General features: G+C 47.7%; 1 protein-coding gene across 4 annotated transcripts in view; it reads left to right on the top strand.

Moving 5' to 3' along the window:
- Positions 1-1,781: 1,781 nt before the first annotated feature.
- LOC146190827 (sodium-dependent dopamine transporter-like) overlaps positions 1,782-24,478 on the top strand; it is an 85,035-nt gene continuing 62,338 nt past the window's right edge. For 2 of the 4 annotated variants that reach the window (XM_084601204.1, XM_084601202.1), the window contains exon 1: positions 1,784-1,968. The gene's annotated coding sequence lies outside the window, so the exon portion shown is untranslated. The other 2 variants (XM_084601205.1, XM_084601203.1) reach the window with 2 other exon arrangements.

The following is a 24,478-nucleotide window of genomic DNA, read 5'->3' as shown; positions in this document are numbered from 1 at the left end:
CGAGGCTTGTTTCAATACTGCATCCGGGCAAAGAACCTTGAACTGGTTCAGCCAAATCTCGAGGCGCGCGCGCAGAGTAGACTAGATAGAAGCGGCGGGGGGGGGGTGGAGGAGGGAGGTATACATACAAAGACGGAGCGAAGCGTCTCGGAGGAACCGCTGCTGAAGGCATGCTTGCGCAAGTCTATAGAAGAGTACACACACGGCAGACAGCCTACGCAGCCTCTTTGGATTCTTAATATAGCCGCGAGGTGATGTGACAATGACGTGACCTGGGCCAGTTCAGACTGCGGCAAGCAGACTCAGCCCGACTTCGCCGTCGCGAGTACGCGAAAAAAATGCCCCGTGTTCGCTAGCTCGCGCTCTAGAAAGAACATAAAAAACAGCAGCTTCTGCGTATTCCTAAGCCGTTTCCACTACAACGCGATTGCTGTAATATGCGTATGCAGACTGGCACCTTATAAATAATTACTCATGGGACTCAACATGAGAAAGAAACGCACAGCTCGAGCTGAATGGCGCTAACGCGTGGCTTCGACTACACTCGACATTCTCGCTCTAAGCGCTGATATTTTTCTGGGCCGCGTGGAATGACGCCTACTAAGGCCTCCGACCGGTTAGCCACATATTTCATTTCTTAATTCGAGCTAAGCTCGCGGCTGCGACAGTATCAGCATGTACAGCGGAAAGACTGGCCGATTCGAAAGCGATAGCAGCCCTTCAGGCTAAACCGGCATCATATATACGTGTCGGTTCCCGTTTCTCGGGGCGTTGGTGAGACGTTTCGGCTGCCCTCATGCAAGCGAACCATTTTTAACTGGTCTTAAAAGCGGATCGTTTCCGTCGAAATTCGCGCACCTCGTGTCTGGAATGGAACCATCTATGACGTGATGTTTTGCACTTGGCAGCGAGCGCAGTAACGCCGCTCTGTGATGTTTTACCACTTAATGACCTGACCATGTCATCAATGGTGAACGGGTAACTCCGGTTGTCCCACTGTGCCTCATGAATTTCTCAATCCGGCTGAATTAATGAGTTTGTTGTTATCGTTTTAACAACGATGGAACAATCCTGCGTTTATCGAGGGTCGGCAAAGATAATACTGCTCGTGTCTTCAATACACTCCACACTGAAGCGCTATTCATCCCGCTCTTATGCCACTCGAGATTCGTCACAGAGCCGCATCCGACTTAGGTCAGTTCGGTCTAAATGTTCCGTCTTTTGGGGCCTACCAATTTAGCCATAATGGGGTCATTTTGAGAGCTTGGTACCCGGCCTCACAAGCTGTTGGCACTGAAGAGAAAGCTCTAGACACCGCAAGCCAGAGAGGATTGCTTGGTTCCCCGGCCTCCTCCATTTCGCTCTTTCTGCGGGCGCGAGCATCACATAATTATGGTAGTGAATGCATGGCCTCGTCAATTCCAAGTTTCAGTCATAGACCACTGCACTTATTTCATCATAAGACCTGACAAACGAACTTTGGCCCTATTTTGCGGAAGTGAGGCGCTGTCTCGACGTGAGTTGAACTGTAACAGTCCCGCCAAGGATAACAGCACTTTTCACGCGCGACACAACATCCATGGCCAGCATCGCACGATTCCACTGGTTCCCATTGGTTTGCCTGTCAGATAAGTCTCGGGGTGCACCACATATCGCGCTGTCGCCCTCGCCGGCGGCGAGCGTGCGAACACGGTCCTGCGGCCACGGCGCCGCGTAACCGGATGCCTTCCGACGTCGCGCCGTGGCGACCGCCACCGAGGGGGCGCGCGGAGAGGCGGAGCCAGCGGAGCCTTCGACGTGCAAACATGGCGAGAGCCGTCGTGCCGCCAGTCCTGCCCGCGCCTCGTGCTCAACCGGCTGGCCACTGTGCCGCACTGCGCGCCGCCAGCGCCCCGATGAAAGTAGCTGTGGAAACGCGAAAGGATACGCATGCCCGGTGCGAACCTCGGCCGTCGCCGCTGCGACTGAGTGAGTATTGTTCGTTCCGTCCGTCGTGACGCTGTCATACAGCGCGCGTTGCTGGTCGTTCTCGGCTGTCGCGACGTTGATCCTGAAACGCCCGTGACATAATTTGTGGCGGCTTACTGGAAACTTCCAGATCACACAACTCTGGTGAGCTGACAATGCGACGCGCTGTTCCTGTCAATCTGTGCTCCTACCCGCATGGCTTGTTTGCGCTGAAAGTTTTGGGTGAGATTATGCGCTGAACGTTCTTCGTTTCCTTCTGCCCCAATTTGTGTATTTCTTTTCATCTTATTCTACTTCATCCTGAGTTTCTAGTTGTTTGGCTAATGAGTTTACGAAGACAACTTGCCTGAATTGTCCGGCACGAAATGTTGCCAAAAAGACAGCCACGCGATTATAGGAACACCGCTGACAGCAGGCACTGAAAGTTTCTTCGAAAACGTGAATTCCCGAGCAACAGCATGATGAAACCTCTTGGTTCAATTCTCCTCAGCAAGGAGCGGCCGCCCGCGTTGACGAAGTTAATTGCATGCGGCCAAGAAGCGAGTGAAGTAACGGAAGGGGCGACATTCAATGCGGCCGCGTGCAGCGGGCGACAGGCCGTCTCCGGGTGCGAGCTGACGCCGGTTCGCGTTCCAAGGTTCGAAATCGAGTTGCTCCGGGTCGTCGCGGGATGAGCAGCGTCAGACCCGCCGCTCTCGCGTCATGGGCACGTGGAATGTTTACAGCGCATCGGAGGTGCGTCACAGCTGCGTCCAGGCCGGAAGGTTTTGTTACACTCTAGCTGACGCCGCTTTGTCTTCGGTTTGTTGCTTCCAAAGGCCAGTGGCCCGTAGTAGTGCATCGTCACACTGTGGAACCTGTGGAGGATGCTTTCCGCACTGACCTTAAAACGCTCTGAGAAAAGTGAACGGAGACCTTCACTCGTCAAACGACCTCTTTTGGAGCATAAAATGTACCGTGCATGGAGAAAATACTGCCGCTTTCGCACTCAGGCCATGCTTGTGACTCAAATGTGGCGTATGCCACTGTCTTGAGTGCATGGACGTAGGGATGATATAAGAACGCTCACCATGAACTCGGTGTCAAGTTCGCTGGCCTTGCTGCTGCATAGTTCTTGAATTGTTCAAGAATTTTCCGCATCACAGCGTAATGAAGGAGGAGTTAATTGCTCCTTGATTGCAAGTCCCTAACCTTGACCGAATAAGCTACACCCGCCGGAGCAACTTCTTGGTTTGGCCACTTGGTTCTCTCTTTGAAAGGACGAAATAAAAGGAAAGAAGTTGTCTTCAGCTGGTTTAGAGCGGCAAGGTGGAGTTACTTCGTGGGGAAGACAAACTTGCTGAGAATTATAATACCGACGGCGAGGCGGCTCTTCCTTCCAGATTATCTGCGATGAAATCGGCGCACAAAAGAAAGGCCTGCCCGGTTTTCCTGCGGAGTGCGTCATGCGCTCGGTTTCGCAATTTAGCGGAGACTCTAGGTTGTCGACATGCTGTGTCGCACTCCAGTGTGTTGGTTTTCTTGCGCCAGTCGACGGAGCTGGGTACCGCTGTCGCCGAACTGCAAGAGGCCGTGTTACGACTCGTGTGCTGCAAGCGGCCTATATATGTCGGTTGCATGCAAAAGAAAAAAAAATAATAACTGTGATATAAATTTTACTTCTGCCATTGCAACCGGGCTGCTGGTTCAGGTCATATAAATGCAAAGCTCTTACTAAGTGCTGAGGCATTTTTGTTTTTCAAATGTTTTCACCACAAGTCAAACACATAGAGATATTGTTGAACACTTTTGAAAAAGAGAACAAAATAGTATCATAAATGTGCCTATACACGTGTCGACGTGGTCATCGTTTACGCACTTCACTGAGCGTGTGCTTATTGACCGGATACGCTTTGGCTCATTGGCAAAGAATTTTACTGCGAAAACGTCTATGCAGGCGTTTTATGGGCGCTCAATGAAGCAAACCCGTACCGGCAGGTAAAGAATGTGCCTGCGCTATCGGAAACTGCGGACGATCACATTACGGCGTACTATGGCCGCGCTCGTGCAGCTCTCCGTCGCGCAGTGCGGCCGCTCTGGAAGACCGCTGTCAAAATGGAAAACCTTCTTCGTGGACAGCACGAGCCGACATTGTCTAGTGCAGCGCATTTTAACGTTGCGAATGCGGAGAGGGCTACACGAGGTCCACTTTGCTTCCGAATGCAGCTTGAGAGAAATATATGTTTAATATATCTTCTAGCTTTTCCTTTACAAAGTGTACGGGCTGTAGCTCTGAATGACAAAGAATAACGGAGTTGAAAAATAATGCGGGTATATTATGGCTGCAGATCCTATACGCACGTTGTGCCCGAAATGAGTTACCGTCATTGAGCTACGCAGTGCGATTGGCAAGCGAGTGGCAGGAAAAGAAATGGTATGTGTCTTCGGCGCGTCATCTTCTGTAGCCAGCAGTGAAACTTATCTTGGTTATCGGTGTTTTGTCCAAACTTAGTTTCAGCATTGGATTTCAATCGAATCGCATATCAAAAGGTCTCAATGCCGGCAGCTTTAATGTGGCAGATGACCTATTTCACGAGGCTCTGGTACTGTCCTCAAATCAACTGTTTTTGTTTTTATTTTCTCCTACAGCAAAATGTACTGCAGCGCTCTCTTTTACACGCGACAATTCCTTCGCTTAAGTCAGCAAGGTCTACGACTTGCCTTGTACGGCTTTCTTGAGTCTCGCCAAAACGCTGATACCGCCGTAAACATCTAAACGAGTCATTGAAACGCGAGCAACGCGTTGGCGGACAGTGTACGGATGCAGATGCCTAGCCGCAAAGCACGGCAGACGCCCAGAGGGGGGAGGCAGCAGTCGTGGGACGGAGTGCTGCATCGGCTGGGGTCACGTCCGCTCACTGGTTGACTGAGCTGGCGCCGGCGTCGTCTCTGGCGTTTCGAATTTCCCATCTTGCGTGCGTGCATCTCGCGCAGCTGGGAAAGATTGCTCGTCGCCAAGAGGCGCTGACCTTCCGCGTAACGAGTGACGGCTGCGCGCGGGGCATTGCCGAACCATCGCTTGCCGGTTGCCACGGGTGCGCAAGTCGTCTCCGGAAGTAATGGGAGTTGCTGTGGGTTTTTCGCTAGTGAAGAAGGAACTGAAGTGCGCAGGCACGAGCAGAAAGTGAGCGTCACCATTTTCGTTATAAGTCTGTTGTGCTGCACCTTGAAATGGAAGCATTAATCAGCATTATAATTTACCCAATATTATAACTGAGACTTTGCAGTTATTTTATTGACTCGACCCGCGCAATCATGGCAGAATGAATGACATCAGGCAGCTTAGTTCAATATTTATTTAGCATCTCACACACGCACACACGCACGCACGCACCCCCCCCCCCCCCCCCCCCCACACACACACACACACACACACACACACACACACACACACACACGCGAAGAGAGCGGAGACGAGCGCCAACGTACATGTTATTATTGATAAGAACGACATTCGAGGTCATGTGACACTAAAGAGCCTAGAACACTTGCGAAAAGTGCCTTTCCAGGGGTCATGCCTTTATTGCGTAAGATTTACTTCGATGCAAATGAGCTTCTGCTCACGTTTCAACGGCGCTCGTCAAATTCGGTGCGAAGATAGAATGTTCAGCAGACCTTGTTCCTGGTGAAGGCGGGTGCGGCCGCGTGGGAAGCGGAACAAGCCGCGCATTTCCGGGATGTGCACATCTACGCGAAACTCGACATCCTCTTCGGCGCCGTCAATACGCGGCGTTCAAAAAGCTCGCCCAGCAGCAAAAACTCGAGCACGGAGGCCCGGGCTCACCTCTTTGCCGCCCGGCCTCGTATCTGCGTGGCACCAATTCCGTGAGCCGGCGTATCAGCTCCATGGCACGGTCTTGTTCTCTGGCGGCGGTTGTTATCGCCGACTTTCTCGCATTACGTGCGCGTCTTTTGATGCGCACTCTCCTGATTGGTTGCGCGGTTCAAGACGCGGTAGGTAAAACGCTGAGCTGCCTGCCTGCCTGCCTGCCAGATCCACCCTTTGTTTCTCCCTGGAGCGGCTGTGATGATAACATCTTGCATACAATTAGGAGTTAGCTGCGACGTAGAAGAAAGCATGACCGTACTCGTGTAATAGCCAACTACGAAAAGCATCGCGACTCAGCTCAAATGAAAGGATACGTACTCGTCGACAGTGTCTACGTGCACTGTTAAACTAAAAGCCAGGAGTGTTTTGAAAACAAAGTTCGCATTCAGCACACGAACGCAGACTGGGATGCGTGCCTTACTTCCTGGCAAATGTGTCCTGGTGTCAAGGGCAACATTCTGGCAAACAAGCCGGCTAGGGATGTAGAAAATGACTAAAAAGGCTGTACCAAGTGCGTATTTTAACCGACATTGTGCTTGTGCGTGTTGGGGCCTGTAAGCGTTCACACTTGATGAGTTATGCATGGTTAGATGACAGCCTTAGACTTCTAAGCAGCGCCTAGTAAATAGACAAAAAATGAAAGATGGCTTAGCTCTGCTATGCCTGGATATACGTAGCGAAAAGCAGTGACTACCTCGGGATCAGAAGAAGTCAATTTTTCCAGTCTTCTGCACGGTTCGCCAGCAGCTAAACTCTCGGCTTCCATATCGAGCGCGTCTATGTTCCCCGGCGTTCTATAATTTGTTTATAGGAAAGGATAGGCATATCTAACTTGTATTACAGCGCGAACCACAAGAAGGGACGACGACAGACAGAGTGAAAAGAGCGCTGTCTGTCGTCGTCCCTTCTTGTGGTTCGCGCTGTAATACAAGTTAGATATGAACCAACTAGCCCGCCAAGCAACCGTAAAGGAAAGGCGTAGCATCTGTCACTCGCGGAAGGCAAGAAGCGCCGCCCGGCGGCGTTGGAGCGCACTCGTTCGCGCTTGGTCCTCATAGCTGACGGCAGATGGGTGACGTCACATCCTTCAAGTCACCTTAATTGAGTGACTTAAATATTTTAGTCTTTCTTAGTCTTTCATACTTCGTAATTGCGCGCCAATCGTAGTATCTGTCACTCACGGAATCTTGCTGTCATTCTCAGGGTAGACAATAGGAATTATGAAGAGCGTTTCACGACCAGGTCCGCGGCACAGAGGTAAAGCGTTCGGCTGGGGATCCTAGGGTTGGAGGTTCGATTCCGGATGGAGACTAATGTTTCTTCAATGAGGAGGGGTCGCAGACCTGGTAGAGCTTCTCGAGGGAGCTGCGCAGCTTACCTTGGCTGTGACGTCACTCGGTCGCGGCATACCGCATACGCGAAGCTAGGCTCTGACCCTCGTAATAGCTTTTCGCGTCAAGAAAGCACCGCTACGATATAGCGTACATAGGAATTTTTACACGATAAAAATAGAATCCCGCAGTAATGTCGGCCTTTTGGTCCATTTCTGTCTATCCGGCGACTATACTAAACTCGGTGCGACAGCATTTGTCCTATTCCCGCTGCTGAAAGGAAACTTTTTCTTCGACACTTCCCTACATTGGCACTGGCAAGCAGCGTTGCAAAAATATGTCAAGCAAATTCTCAACGGACGTCCTTCGGCGACGTTTCTCCCAGCAGGCTTATTCTCTTTTTATTTTTTGGTTATCACGTTTGCTCCGTAGGCAGCGCGTGGGTGGTACGGAGTAGCGGGGAGTACATGCAAGGTGGTCTTTTGACATGTATTTGCGCGCTGGGATCTGCTTTGCAAATCAAAAGATGCTCGCCTCAAGCGCGCGCACGCATTACCCACCACGTGACAGGATAAAACGAGACTGCCACACATTGCCGCACCAGTGGTTGGTTGCGGCCTGTAGACAGAGCCGCTCTCTTTTTGGCTTAGCGAATCCATTACAGATGGGAGCATTTAGGTGCTAAATTGGATTCAGTGAATACGGAGGAGGAATAGCAGACGCGCTGTAGTCACGTATCGAGAGATGAGAGCTCGAGCCTTGAATACCCTCGTAGAAAGGGTAAAAAAGAAAAGAACTGTGTACTATGGGTAAGACGCTGAGTGGGGCGATATACATTTACTGCAGGCAACATAGAATGGGTATTAGAGGCAGGATTCAAATGAAATGTCATGGCTTCACGGCGACCGATTTTTGAAAGGCACCATGTTTTTAGCTGTACAGTTAAGGTATGTTGCCACCCTTGAAAGCGACGTTTCGTTTTCAAAAACAGCGAATTTTCTTTTTTAATACTCTATGAATCTGCAGATATTGAGAATTACACTGCTGAAAAAAATTATGTCTCTCTCGGGTTCTGTTCAAAAGTTATGACGTTTTTTACAACTACCGGCAGATCACGGTGCGGCAGACCTCTCTGAAACCGAAAGTGACATTTTGTGAAAAAGAAACCTGCACTTTAATGGCTAAAATAAACGTATATTTGTGCTCAATACCAAAATTAACTCTAAAATGTTCGTGGGGATGTACGTTAAAGGTTGATAATATTGAGCAATGGTGGTCGCGATAATGGTGTTGGTGTCGTTGTGCCACGGCGGGACAGACTCCGTCACTGTAGGGAAGTGACTTAGGACCTTTATGGTCCACCTGGTAAAAAAGGGAAGCCTCTGTACCAATCCAATGCAATCCAAATCCAAACTGAACAAATTGCCACTTGGGGGCGCACGAGGTATAGTTAACAAATCTAAAACAATAATTAAGACATAGGGAGAAAAATGAGCATGATAGCAACTGCTACCACCCCGTTTCAAAGGGGACGCTCCTATATTCCATCCATCCATCCATGCTTACACTCTTTACACTGCAGCGACATGTTTTACTGTCATTTAAAGCTATTCGTTCGTCACCTCAGTGACCTAGATTGTTGTATTACAGAATATGACAAGTTATGGCTGAGTGCCGAGTGAAACGAAGACCGAAACGCAAGTTCTACGGCTATCGGGTACATGACGAACGACTCGACGAAGCGTGACGTGAACGTGGTTGTTTCGGGAACGGAACTAAAACTGGGCCATTTGAAGGAAGGCTGTGAAGTGCCACCGGAAGGTGTTGTGCTACAGGGGATGTCGAAATACTTTCCTCAGTTTTGGCGTCGTTGGCGTGTTCGCAATGCAAAAACATTTCACTGAAGCTTGAGGAGCTTTCCCACCAACGTGTCTGTTCTGCATATGCCGTGGTATGTCTATGTAGGCCTGCACATTGTTTATTTTTGGCTATACGACTGTATATAGTGCTTAAACAATGTAAATTGTGGCATGCTGGACATCACGAGGCAGGCAGGTGTTGATCCTGGCGGCTACACCACAGTAGCTTGCCACAGCAGGGACCGAAGACGCTTCAAGAACGCCAAGCGCCAGTCAACGGCGGACGAAAAACAATCCAGAAAAAAAAAAAAAACACCAACGAGCTGCTAAATGTTCTCAAGGTGAACTCGCGGCAGTTAACGAAGGGTCCAGCTATGGCCCTGGTAGCTTTTAGCCTGCCACAATTTTGTAATAATATATATAACATGTTCGGAATACTTATTTCTTGTTTTTCTCAAAACTTCCGATTCAGGTGTTTTTTGTTGCGTAGGAAATCATAACTTTTGAATAAACCAATATTTTCTGATGAAACTTCTCCTGCTTCTTTCTGGAACATTAATCTGCGCAATAAACTAGGAGAATTGCAACCTATGAATAACTTTTGATGCTATAAGATTTTACACAAATGCAACCACCTGAAATTGCGCAATTTTTGTTCTTTTTTGGGTATACCATACTTAATATTGATGACAGGGAAAATATTCTAGTTAATTGCACAGCCTGCATGTACAGCTACATTCCTGCCAAGACATTTTCGGTTTCCATAACAGGATCGTTACTTACGGCTGTTGACGTGACGGGAATATTTTGCATAATTTCAATAATTAAGTTGTGATTAGTTTTCACTTTATTGTTTAGCAGATATGAAGGACTTTTTAAACAGCCCTTGTTAAGGCAAACTCAAAGGAGTAAGTTTAGGAACAAAATCAGAAAAGATTTCTGAAAAGGTGTCAACGTACTTTAAGCGCAATAGAAATGTGAACATCGCCAGCATAAGCAATAGCACGAAGACTCAACTCGGGCTGCTGTTGCTATGGTTTACTTCCAGTATCTGTGTACACTAGGCTATAGAAACTTAGAGGGAAAGGAAAATTGTGGTTTGCTGATCGACATTTTGACAGAGGACGTATCAAATTGCAATAATCGGAACTTTTGTTCATTGCACACAGGATTCTGTCCATCTCATTCTTCGTGTTTCTGCTCTCCAGAACATAGATCTAAATGAAAACTGGGAACGCCGTGGCTACATTTACAGCGCATGGAAGCGCCTAGCAACCGGGAACGGCTAAACTTGTCTAAGTGCACTGTCTTCGCAATGCATGTTTCTGGTTATTTACGTGTTTGTAACGACCTCCAGGTAAAAGACTGCAGGGTACAAAATTGTATAAAAATGAAGCAGAACCAAAGTACTAAAGAAAGTGAGCAGGAGCTGTGGGTGCGCGCCTATTTGCATGCGGGAACAAAAAAAAAATTGAAAGAAACAGAAGGAAGAACTCGGGAAAAGGCGTTTGCTGTTTAAATATGGGGCACAATGTGAATATCTGTACAGCGAACTCTTATATTTCAGCTACTACAGTTTTGAAAAAAGGAGAGTCTGTTTCAAGCGCTAGTATGCGCGTAACCCTATTTAATCATTGCGTGTTTTGGGGAGCTTTGGGGGTTTTACAAGTTTACCAGAATTTAGCGCTCTTTTACTGCGTGTTTTGGAGAAATTCGATGTTTGCGAGTTGGCTAGAATTTAGCACCAGCAAATAGAGATCGCAGCAGATGTCACTACAGTGCATAAAAAGCGCGATAAAATGTTCAATTCGCACTGACCTCATTGAGTCGCTTCGGTAACTCTGTCCCGCGTGAGAATTACGTGGAATGGAGAACTGCGCATTGAGCTGCATACTGCGCAAAACGGCGACACAAACAAACACATCGATTATGCACGTCAGAAAGCGCGCATGTGGCGCACTAGTTGCCGCTGTGAAAACCCTCGGAACATACGCCCGCATGAGCATGCCCACATTACAGCACAGTAATGTCATCGTTTTTTGTATTTTTTTTTTAATTTTTACACCCCTTTCAGGTCATCATTCGTGTGGAGGGGAAACTTTAGAGGACAGAAGCAAAAAAAAAAAAATGTTTCTATGTGTACAGTGTAACGAATTGCGCATTTGACACTGGTGCGGAAAGTTACCGCGTCTGTACAGCGGATGTATGCTCCGTGAAGCCTCCTGACCAGAAGTGCCCTCATTGCCCGGGAGACGTGCATGACGATGCTGTCGAAATTACGACGAGCAGTGCGTATACGCCTAAATGCTTTTTTTTTTGTCATATGTGTTCATCATTATCAATATCGCGCTCTGTTGCAGTGAGAGCTGAGTTCGTTCGTCAAGTGCGAAGTTCGAAGAACAATGCCTGTTGTGTATACTTCGGGGATTTAAACTTCTGCTTTATATGCATATATTGTCGACTTTTGAAACCCGCCTGAACGAACGCAAACATAGATACCGTGTTTATATTCGAAACCATATATAGACTGAAATCAGGCTTACTTTAGAAGTCGAAATGCACCATCTAGCCCGAAATAAAGTTTGGCTGTAGCAAACCTCGTCTCTATGAGTTGACGTTAACGTAAACAGAAAATATTAACCCTAATAATAAGTTTTTTCTTGCATAAAACGCACATTCTTGACTAAAGACTTACGAGCGGACGACAGCAAACACCCCGATATAGAGGGGATTGACTCATTAAAAACAGTGGAGACGATTCGCTCAGGGCTTGCCTTTTTGCCTATCTGCAGCATTAATTATTGGCCATTATTGAATACTAAAACTTGCGCTTATCAAGATATGACAGTTTGCCATTAGAGTTCCGTTATATTATCTATGCTGGTCAATCATTGAAAAACGCACTTCCATACACTACAAATGTGGCTGCAGCGTTCCCAGTTTTTCAGTCATTGCTCTATGCTGCAGAAAGCAGAAACACGAACAAGGGGATGAACAGAAGCCTTCGTGCATTGAATGTTTCGATTAGTGGTCAGTAAAAATAAGTTAGGTTTGCATTGTTGAGCAACGCTGTGGTAATTTGAGAAGCATGGTTCTGTGAGAATTTCTTATGCGTTCCGTTTGGTATCTTCCCTTGCTAGTGCCCGTATCTCTTCGTCTTGTTAACTATGAAATCACTGCGTCAGCTTACGCGTTAGAATCACGGTGGATGACTCACCGGTCATTCTAGAAAAAAAGGGATCCGAAGTAAAATCAGAACAATGCTGTTTACATACGTTTCTTCACTGTGACGCGCGTGTTGTCCTGGATGTCTTAAAATTCCACAAATTGCGTACGACTTCACTCTGCGCTTATAGTTTCTCTAGGAAATGACATAAATTTGTGGTAATAATTTCATTTCTCGAAGAGGCAATGGTGCATGCGTCACAATCACCAGACGCTTTTACGTATAATAAAACATTCAGCCGCTTAAGGAATACTGGCTGCTCGCGGAACAGTGAAATTATGTCTGTACTACCTGAGGAGAAAAGCGGGATGTAGAACTTTACTCGAGCCAGGATGTCGAGTTGGGCTAAATGGGCCTCCACGAGCTATAAAGAGCTCAGTAGATAGGTATGGGCAACACAAAGGAGCGTTGGTTTTGCGTGATTCACCACTCATGTTTTTCGCACACAATCTCGTCCTACTCATTTTATTTAGCGTAATTCCTACACTACCGTTTCTTTTAGAAAGCGCTAGAATGCCACAGTTTTTGAGTCCGGACTTATAAAACCATAGCAATCTGTGATGCGCAGGAAAGTATCAAGAAAAATGGAGGCCCAGTGGTACAGCACCCCCCCCCCCCTCTCCCCATTTCTTCCTTGGCAGTCATTCGTTACTTCTATGCCATAATTGTACAATGTACCTTGTTTCATTTTAACTGCACGAAAATAAAAAAGGTTATGATCATTATGATTAGTGCGAGAGTGAGGAGATAACAGTTAAAGGCCGGAATAGTCCAGGACTCACTCTGACACGGATTATTTTCCTCTTCTAAGCAGGAAAAAAAGGAATGATGTAACTATTTCAGGAATGTAGGGCGATAGTTATGGACGCGGTGGAAAAAGGTTTTCCTCGTTATCTCATCTATTGTGCCAGTTACATTTTTTCGATGTTGCCCATCGCCACAGGACGGAGGGTTTGGCAGGAGACCATTAAGAATTCTCTAACCCTAAACAAGTGCAGATGACGTCACAAGAAAGGGAGCTCCTAGAGTGGCGGGGAATTCCTGTTTTTTACCTCTACAAGATCTCCCAAATGCTAAACAGAATCTAATATTAGGCGGTGTCCCCGTCTCCTTTTTCTGGTTATACCTGTTCATACCTGTTGCTCGAAGTTTTGTTATTTTTGGTTCCATGCATGATGCGAGGTTGGGATATAAATGGGCCCCGCCTCTTACCTTCGGAGTCGAGGCCCTGGGTTGCAGCCTTCTTAGCCCCCAGCTTAATCTATTCTAGCGCTGCAGGTAAAAAACGGGAAGAAGACTGGGAACGGGCAACCACGCCCGCCTAAAATGGTGAAGTGTTTAGGCCAGCTTAAATTGGAACTGTTTTTGTACATTTTCTATGCATGAGTTTAAGGGGCACTCGGTAACCTAATCTCTTCCGGCTGTCTTGCGGTACACAGTTAACGTACGTAAGGGTCGGAAAAGTCCAGCGGAGGAGTTCTAAGAAGCGTTCTGGAAGCTACCATTCAAAGAAGCCTCGCGTCGCGTACGTATGCACATCGAGGGTGCCACGCGCAATCGCATTTGAGAGGAAGATTAAAGTGCTTACAGTCCATGCCCTCACAGGCACCATCGTACTTCCTTTTCCAGGCGAGCACAAAGCGACGTGTTGTGAACACCATTTAAGCATCGTTCGTTCTCAGAAGAGGCATAATCCTAAACCGGGGCAGCAGCTGCGGTGGCGTACATTAACTGAACAAAGCACTTCCACACATTGGCGCCTCCGCATAATGTAAATGGATCGCGCGAAACGCCATTTCCCGGTGCAAAAGGTCATGGGCTAAGAGCCGCGACCATCGTCGGCTGCACCGTGCCCGACTCGAACGAATGAAAAACATAAGCACCCGCGACTGGTGTCTGAGGCTGCTGCACGTTTGCGGCGGGAGCGGGGACCCAGTGCAATAAGAGGCGCTTCCGATTCGGAGAAGCCAATTTTCACGTGGCGTTGCAATTTCGCTCGGTTACCGATGAGACAGCCGGCGCCGCGTAGACGTCTATATAGGTATGTGTATGAAACCTGTCTGGGAGAGCAACGCCACAGTGGCGTCGTCGACATTAGTGGCCCTACTATGTACGACTACCATGCATGCCATCCAGCTGTGTTGTCGATAACTGTCCTTCCCTCCTCCCTAGCGTCACATTTCTGGTTGCTCCCGGCAGGCGGCGAGCGTAATGACAACCCGGCGAATAAATCATGCAGATAGGAACCTTAAGCAGAGCAGTTTTGGTAATCGTCATTGAATAGTTACTGGGGGGCTGCTTTTGCACCCCGCAGCAACGATATAAAAGCCTGCTTTAGAAGCGGACGCTTCCGGCTCGCTTTGTGTTGCTTCGGGCCATGCATGAGGGTTTCTTTTTCGTGGGTCCCAAGTCGCGATACGCGGTCGCCTTCAAGTCTGCTGGCGTCGATATGCACGATATGCACTACTGTGCAAGACATTGAACATGCGCTCTGGTGTACTTGGTTACGCCATGCAAGAAGCTCCATTTTATTTTGCCCATAACGCGCATCTGTCAGAGTGGCGAGTGACGCACTATATAATCTGCGCTAACACTGGCTCCATATTGTTCGGAAAGGAGTTCACCCGCTGCCTTTAATGATCCCGCGAGCGCAATAGTTTGTAACGCTAAGCAGCTTTCAAACGAAATAAGCAGTACTTTGCGAATGAGACGCAGTAGGCGGTGACAAGAACAGGATGGCGAGGGCGACGGAAACTGGCTTCTTCCGTGCTCCTGTGTCGTACGGGTAAACGTTTCTGGCGGATTCGATTGAGTTGTCGTCCCAAGTTTACAGCGCTTTGAGACAAGGCCACGCAAAGCGTACTCGGTAGCGCATTTTCGATGGAAGGTTTCTGCGCGACAACACCGCATCTAGTTCAAGTTCGATGCCGCATATGTGTCACGGGCGCCACACACCGAGCTTGACAAAAGCGGATATTCCTAGTAGACGATGGAAATCAGAAGCGTGGGGAAAATAAATAGTGAGCACAGGATTGCCTTGGTGCAAGCGACGCAGAATTGTTCGGGTTTGTTGGCGATGTTCGGGACGCCAGCGCCGGGTCAGGGTCGGAGAAGCCGAATTCTCAGTCAACACGCGCGCATAAGCTGTCGCCAAGGCATCCAGCGAACTAAAGTGACTCCGAATCAATAATCGCGGCATTCTACTCGCCTCGTGGAGCGATGTCTTCCATAGGCTTTTCCTTGCCATTTTACATTATTCATACGTTTAGTCGTTAGTCCATAGTTGTTGGTGGGGTTGGTGGGGAAAAGGGGGGGGGGGGGTTATTTCAAGGTTCTTACTTTGCGAGCTGCGTATTCCGCATATTCTACTGAAGCTACCACCGTTTAAGGACATTTCACGGGGTAGATATTGCAGGACATTTAGTGCTCAGCGCCTCTACAGCGATCGGTTATAAAAATCTATAGCTGACTCAAACTCCAGAAATGGTATATGGCTCATGCTGAGTACGGTCGCTCATTTCTTTGGTTGCCTCTACCGCTTCCTCACTATCCCTTTATTTCTGCCGCCCCAGTTCAGGTGTTTCGGATATCAGATAGCAGGTACCGAAGCTGGCAAACACGTTTTCCTTCCTTTTTGATATCCACTAATAAATAACCACATACAACTACTCATGCTGACTGTTCTCGCGGAGTCCAGCTCAGACGAAACTCAAAAGCACATCAACGCAACACTGTGGGCTGTTGTTTCTTAAAGAGGTCCTCTTTAGAAATAATTCAACGCCTGCCAAATTATGCAGGATCAGGCAAGGTGTGCTCACAACTCTTACCTTCATAAATATTCTCCCTCACTTGGCGATTGCAATACCTGACTCGCAAGGACCGTCAAAGTATTTAGCCGCCTTTGCGCTGTTAGCTCGATCGCAACGATTTCATAAAAGTAGAGAAGCGGGACATATCGAAAAAAGAAATCAGAAAATAAGCGAAGAGAAACCAGGCAATGGGTCAATAGGATTACTTTTCAAGAGTATAGAAAAGCTTAGACATTGAGCGGTGAGAAGAGAAGAGTACCATTTCTGGAAACAAAGCTTCGGTCTTTTCAGGAAGTGAATCCGTAAACAGGAAGTTTACATTGCACTTCGTACATCTATTTGCAAGTGAAACGTGTGAATATCGCATTTTATTGCCGAACTGTAAGACGAGGTTTGAATAACATTAATTTTGCGTCCCATTTCTCGAAAGCTGGACGCTACTTGCTAACTAGCTCATTTTTAGTTGGATAATTTGTTTCCACGAATCCGCCTTGTGTTTCTTATTCGTTTCTAATATCTTATATGCGACCAAATGCGAGTAGATTACACATTTTCCTAGGCGTCTTCGCCGCTGCTCGTCTCCGTCTTGCCAGGCATCCTTCATCATAACAGCGGCTGCCACCCCATACTCATGCCGGAATAATGTTCGAGTTCAATCTCAGTTCGCCACTATTGCAATGACCACTCATGTAACCAGACCCACTGATACCGTGCAACGCGAGCTGGCTTCGGTTTTATAAAGCTTCTGTCACAAAATCTGTGCATATAAGAGTTCCTCTCATCTATGAGCATTTTGACTATTTCATCCTGAACAATGGCCCGCGGGACCGCCTATTTATGAATCGTTCTGATGTGCAACAGCTTCTCCAAAATTTCGCGAGCGTCCAACGAGTCTTTACAAGCTACGCGGTCACTTAAGCGAGCTTTGTGTTGCTATTATTTTTGTTCCTGCTGTTATTTTGACATTCTCAGCTCCGACGCGATAGTGAGAGCATATTCTGGTGTTCTAGCGTCCTCGTAAGAAGCGAGACCTGTGTTAATACATCGCGACATTTGCGTCTAACTAGATTTGCTTATAACTAGCTGACTGCTTGAGTTGTTGGTCGACCACGTACTTTCGTGCTTTCTTTATCGGCGCGGGAGATGCGATGCGTTTGGTCTCTTAACCGAAAGGTGGCGACACCGGTTTCGCCCCAGTAACGTTGCCTCAAATGCCCCTCAAAAACGACAGATAGAGCCAATACCTTAGCCGCCTGTCTGGCTTCAGCTACGCGGTGTGGCGACGAACGAGGACGCAAGGCCGGCGGCGCCACCTCTCCTCCCCCCAAATTAAATTGGAGGGATTGGCGCGGGCGCTGGGAAGAGCGCCAGCCATTTCCTGCAACCACATCGTGCGCGCGCGTGCACGCCTCGCGCGAGGCATGCTGGGGCTCACGTGCCAACCTCGGACCGTTTTCTACGGCACATGCTATGTTGTTGACGTCCGCTTAAAGAGGAACCCGATGCTCGACCAGTCCTCTCGCCGAGAGTATAGTGTTCCGAGAGTGCCGTACGATGGATGGAGGGGGCGGCCGCACGTGGGCGAGAGAATGTGGAAGAAACCGGAACTCGCTGTATTCGCCTCTGAAGAGCCTGCGATTCGCGCGTAATTGGTGGTTTCGCGCTAGCAATACGCGCTAGCAATGGCGTACCTTCGGTTCTTAGGTTGTTCTCTTCATCGATTCGTCTGGACCTTTCCTCGTGCAGATCTCTACTGAGGTAATCTCTGCTGATCTCTACCACTGATCATGTGATCAGTGGTCTACAAGCTTGTTTTCCCTCAAGAACTCTGCAGCCTGACTGTTCGTGTAGCGATGTGTAAAAGTAAAGTACTTTTTCAGAACATTCGATTACGAATTGCTTATATTGCGAGCATTCATTGCTTGTGCGAATACTAAGACAAATACAAATACAATACATACTGCTAATACAAATATTAATGCTAATACTAATACAAAGTGAGGGAAACTCGCTGCACGCGTCACTGTAAATTAAGTTAGAGCCATAGTTGTCAAGGACGCAACGTGAAGTAACTGGATATCAATTATCACCCTCGTGCGATATCTATCGAATAATTACTCCTTGCTAGTGACTACAATAACAAAGAATATGGTGCAGCATCTAGGCAAATGAAAAGGTCAGTGCTCGGTTTTTGGCACATGATATCGGGGAGAGGTATGTGGCTAAAGCTGTCCGAGCCTTGGCGCGACGCCCAATCTTCGGAGGCTCTCTCTATGTGTGAAATATGTCCGAACGAACAGCATCAAGTCACCGGACTCTCTCCATCCTGCGCAACAACACCGCAGCAGCATGCTGCAAAACATATTCGAACCGTTTCGGAGAAGTATTAACATGATTCTTTCGACGAATCGGATAGAGTAACGTTCAAATAGCTATTCGAAATATTTCCGCTCACCGAGTTATGAACCGGTTGCGCGGATAAATTGACATGCAAAATGCTCTCGAATTTTGCATTTATCATAAACTGGCATACGGGTGCTTCGAGACTTTGTTGTCTTCTTAGTAAGCAGCAAAAAAGTTCGACATCTCAGTGAGGCTAGCAGCGGTTTCGTCCGAAAAAAAGAAAAAAAAGAAAAAAGAACTCTGCTTAGGCAGGCGCTACTTGCAGAAAAATGTGCACAAATTGCTTCTGTGAACAAGGGAAGTCAACCTCCGTTTGCAGAACATTAGGGAAAAGGCTTCTAAAATTAGTAATGTTTTCTTTAGATAAACTAGCCTGTAATTGACAATTGGAGACTGGAAAAAATAGTGAGGGCACTTGCTTCGGAAGTCATAAACAGATAGGTCTCACTTCAAGATGAAACATTAGGCATGTAATCGACGCTCCCATCGCCAAGATTGCTTATAGCTTCACGCAGACGTGTTAAGACATGTCACTGAAAAATGCAAGCAAGGTAGCAGAAAGTAAAACTCTAAATACCAGCCTTGATTAATTCTCGTTCTCATAAAAGTGCAGATTAAGTTGTCTCAAAACCCTTCCCTTTAAAAGACAGACTAAAAAGCCAAAACTTGAAATGCACGACAGGGTATACATGGAACGAAAGATTAGAGCACGCTTATAGCTCTGCTCCTTTTCATTGTCGATTTCCGGCTCATTGCCTCATTGCCACTGGAGGTGTGGCTGCCAAGTCGTTGACTACGAAAGAAAAACTATACATTGAGCCAGTTCTACTTCGCAGCAACTATGGGTTATGATGGAAATGATTCGCACGTTATGCAACGCCGTGCTATCAGCTGGCGTATTTTTAAGCTTATTTTTAGATGTATCGAGGGCAGATTAGCGTAAAATACCGCTTAATCGCTTCCTTTCCTATGATCGCCGTCTCCATTATTCTGCGAATCTCACATTTCAGTGCGCTACCCAGCCAGCGATTTCCCCATTGCCTCTGCCCGTCGCAAAAAGAAGAAGAAAAGTTTCTGTTTCAAATGCTTGTCTGTGAATGTGTGCATGGATCCAAGCCAACTTAAGCCAACGCGACGCATTCTTGTTCACTCCGCCCCTCTGCCAGTTTTTTGCTCGATAGTTGAGAGGATGGTTGCAATTTTCCGTGCAGTGTACTGCATTCGTACACTGATCAAAAGAAGACAAAGGTCGTCCACTGGCACAAGACGAGTACCTAGAACGTGTATTGAATGTCTTAGACGTTCGAGCTAGATTGCAAAACAGTGCGTGACTAGAACCAGAAATGCAAAGCAATTTGCCTTCGCTGGGCTGAGGGTGGCAAGCTATACGATCAGCTCGTCGAGATTGGTGCCGTGGTCCCGAAGACCACGACGAGGTGAGGAACGAAAACGTTCCAAAATATCTGTGTTCAGAAATTATTTTCTATGCTAAATCAGCGTAAATTGCGTAATTATAGTCGCCACCTTTTTGCTTTCAGTCGCCATCATGAACATTTGCATAGAAGCTACAGTCGTTGCCTGATGGATTATGGCCAACAGGAACGTTGGCTCGTGATGGCTCACAGGAAAAGCGCCGGACATTTGAGTCACTTACATTATTCGTATGAATCGAGCCTCGGGTTCAGTATGCAAACGGAAAACCAGGTAGTCATATCTTTGAGTGGTGTCAAAACGTTTCCGCGGAATGCATGGAGCCATACCCGTTCGGGCGCTCGGATGGTTTCAGTAAAGGTAACGGGACGAAGCTTTTCAGTCAGCTGACATGGGACAGCTTTCCATCAGAAGCTTGGACTATATTTATGTGTTTGTGTTCATGAATGCTTATTTGCTATTAAAGTACGCTGCAAACGAGAGTTTGAATCATGAAGAGGATACAAAGACGACTTTAATTGTGCGTGCGTGTGTTGCTCCTTTACGTCCGTGTATTGTGTGGTGTCCGCGCACCTCAAAGAAACCACAGCCGTTCGGAAGTTTTAGTGCTAAAGCAATCATACGCTCTTCAGAGCAGAGCAAACATCTTTCTTTTTCTTCGATCGTGCACTGGTTACCATTGCAACTGTGACGTCAGACGCTGCCGAGTTTCCGAATCGGTGAGCGGAACGACGGCATGCACAACAGATAGCAAAAAACAAAAATTGCCAGCATTGGAATATAATGGGTATTTTATCCCGTAAAGAAGCATCAGTATCTCTTGCGCTGTGCCCTTGGGCTACTCTTCCTTTTCATAGGAGCCGCGTTTAAAGGGTACGAAGCCACGCCGCACTGCTAGCCCCTGTGGGGAATTCCATTCACGTCTGAATGTGATTAATGTTAACGAAGGGACAGCCACTCACGGGTCCGGGTTTACGGGCACACTAACGAAGCCTTCTAGATGCTAATGCTCACGCTGTGGCCAAATAGGCAACCTTTTGCAACTTTGGGAACGCCTGTAACCCACAGTGCAAGACGGTGACTCAAGGGCGGATTGCCGCTTGACGCCCGCTCTGCTGAATATTCTACTCTACCTGCGATATCATTGGCTCAGAATGGTGGATCAAGCGGCACCCTCTAAGCGAAAACGTTTCCCCGGACTGCAATTTGCCGCTATTAAAAACCGCTTGTGCTTTCATTCCAACATAAGCGTTCTGGCCTTGACGTCAATGATGCGTGCAGGTTAGGTTGACCAGAGTAGAGTTGGTGAAATTACGCCTGAATGCATACGAACTCCCCGAGCTTCCCATGGGCCTTGCGCTGGTGTAGTAAAGCATTTATCACGCAAGAATTGTCCAGTGCAGCATCCAGGCGTCGACGACAGTGAAACATTGATCGGATGTGCGCGCGGCACTTGCCCTACTTGAGGTATGGATGTAGTGCATGGACATCGAATTTGACTGCAGCGCTTTCTCATTGTGCTTTCTTGTCGCTTCTTTTTGCGGAGTAGGCGATTCTCTTAAGTACTGGTTGTTTGCTTTTAATTTTTGAATAATTTTAATTACTGTAGAAGAGTTCAGGCTGTTAGCATGAATCAGTTTCTCATGACTAGTCCTGGAATGCGGTAAGGGGACGGGAAAAGGGCGCATATAGAGGAAAGAGAACTGAACAAGGGTTAAGGGGGGAGCCCACTTCGCAAGCCGAGCCAATGTTTAGACAAGTCCCTAGACGAAGACAAGTCCCTTTGTCGAAACTTTTGCTCGACTTGCGAACAGAGGCTTCCCGCAACCCTTGTTGTTTTCTTTCATACGGTGTAGCCATCTTCTTCCTCTCGTTCTGATTGATTTATAGGAATAGAAAGGCGCGGTAACTGTCTCACTTTTTTTGTGGACACCTCAACCGCGCCGTAAGGGAAGGGAGAGAGAGGTGGGAGTGAAAGTGGAAAGAGAGAAAGAGGAGTCGTAGTGGAGGGCTACGGAGTAATTTAGACCACCTGGGGATCTTTAACGTGCTCTGACATCGCACAGCACACGACGCCTCTTCGTTTCGCCTCCATCGAAACGCAGGCGCCGAGGTCGGGTTCGAACCCGGGTACTCTGGCACAGTAGTCGGGCGTCTTACCAGCCATCTTCTTCCTCTAGTTCTACCGTGCATCTGGAGTAAGTGGGTTTAAGCTAAGTGACTTTGACTAGCTACCTCGTGCATACAGAAGACAAACATTCAATAGAAGATGTTCGTGCAGAGATGTGTGAACATATACACCAGTTCCAAACATAACAACGCCTTTTTATTCATCTCTTGCATTTATTAGCAAATTTGCAATTGAAACTCAAAATTTCTTGCAGGAAATATTTTTGTTTTTACTTTTTCTTGTGCTGTGTATTGTCCTTGAGAGGCTCTTTAGTTGCCGTGTCGTCAAGCGCAATTAGGAACGCAGGTAAATGAGCAACGTCTCTAGAGAAAGCGGGCTTCCGGGATATGGCGTGTCGCACTGACGCTGGCTTACCGAATCCTTAATATAGCAGCCCCCCCCCCCCCCCCCCCCCCCTCATGTTTTCACACTCTCTCCCCCGTGATTCCTAAACTTTCCAAAGTAATAACCACGAGGGTAGAAGTGCTCCAGACTAAGGCGTGTCGGACGCAAGTGAGTCTCCACTTCTATTCAGGTTGCACGATAGCTGAGATGCTGAGATACCGGTGATTGACAGTCATCCTCCTACTCCTGTGTGAAATTCGGCAGGGAAGAGGAAGGTAGTCCACTTCCGGTTGTCGAGGTAGTTACTTCCGATTGTAAATGCCTCGCTAGAATCCTCATCTTCAAGCGTTTGCCTGCGCGTGTGCCGCTTCTCTTCTGCGCCTGCGACTTTTGTCCTCCTTGGTCACTTCATGGAACCCGAGTTCGAACAGGGACGCCTGCGGATATCCCCCTAGATATGGATAAAGAAAGAACACGATGTGCTCAAAACGCTGTTACAAAATGATATAGTGCTCAATATGTCGGCACTGCAATGCAGTGGTGTATTTAGTGGTGTATTTTTGTGCCGCATTGCGGTTGCGTAGCATTGTGCATTTTTATTCTCAAGATTTAAAACAAATTGATGCGGCTTAGCTCAGCTAAGCCCGGTTATGCAATTGAAAGCTTTGATAAGCTTGGTTATGCTGTGTTGCTGAGCCAGGTGAGACGTATATAGATAACATAGTTTACAGAGCGGAAGTTTGATTAAGCATGATCAGACACAGTTTGCTGTAGTTGAACTCCTGCATGGCTGTCTGAGAACCGCAAGGACACCACACCCGGGTCCAGACGACACGGACACGCCGAGAGCATTTTGAAGGGAAAGACGAGCCAGGTGGGCGGCTCTGCGGGGAGAGGGCAGGCAAGCGACTGGAAGGCTGTGTGGCATTACGTTTGGCAAAGTTTATTTGTGCACGTATATATCAGTCCGGGCAAAAATCGCCAGGTGTGCGAAGAAGTAGCAAGAGATGTGCGAAGTAGAAGCGACGCAGCAGAAGGAGAAGCGAGAAAGTCTGGCTCGACGAAGAAGCGCATCTTCAGGTCTTCGCTCCGCCGCCTTTCTCGTTTGGCTGAAAGTGCGTACAGAGCATGCGCACTGCTATAAGTTTTGTCAGGTCTTACGTCGGTGGTAGTTGCCTGCTTCTACCACGCGTGATGTGGAAAAATAATTTTCCGAGCCGAGATCAGGAACCCAGTGCAACCAACACCGAATGGTTGCCGAGGGGCGGTTGTGGTGCCATCTGCTGTCCACAACGAAACAAAACGTCAATACTCACAAGGCGCCGAAGCGAGAGTCCTCTGCAGACGATAAGCGGCGCTACCACCGCCGCTTGGTTAATATCTCGCTTTGAGCACTTTTTATTCCCCGATGTCGACGCAGTCGATTACGAGCTTTGATAAGGTTGCCGAAACAGGCAAGTACAATTGCAATACTTACTGCCAGACGAAACCGACCGCAATGTGCAAGGTTCGTGTGGCTTTTCACTGCAAACGAGCGAATGGTCAAGAAGGGTAAACTTTTGAGTTTTCATGCTGAAAACGCAAATTGGTGCTCTCATAAAGAACAACGCCTTGCAGAGCTCTCGACTCCTGCCGTAGCTTCATCGTACCGACGCCTGACCACTTCGCGCACTGCGGGGTCGAATCAGGGTCGAATTTCATCAGCAGCAGCGCGACTACACCCAAGACATAGTAAATGCATTTCGCGTATCCCTACAATTAACCCGGCTCGGCGCCAGCTCCGTCCCCATAATCCCCACAAGCTTCCTAATATAATCCGCCCGCCTAACATTATCTAGCTGTTCCCCTCCCCACGTGTAGGGTAGCCTACTGGGCGTCGCCTGGTTAATCTCCTTGCCTTTCTATTCTACTATTGCTCTCTCACTCTCTCTTTCTGCCACTATGCTTGGGTTTCTATTGAATTCAGTCGTTAATATTGCCTACAATCGGTATCTTCATATTTCTTCTTGATGTTGACTATAATTTCAGTAACTAGCGTTTGTTCTGTGATCCACTCTGCACGCTTTCT

The sequence above is a fragment of the Amblyomma maculatum genome, chromosome 4 (assembly GCF_055883805.1).
Source record: "Amblyomma maculatum isolate TAMU_Amacu chromosome 4, ASM5588380v1, whole genome shotgun sequence".
In the NCBI taxonomy this organism is placed as follows: Eukaryota; Metazoa; Arthropoda; class Arachnida; order Ixodida; family Ixodidae; genus Amblyomma; species Amblyomma maculatum.
Note: the sequence above shows the minus strand (reverse complement) of the source record. Positions and strands in the feature narration are given on the sequence as shown.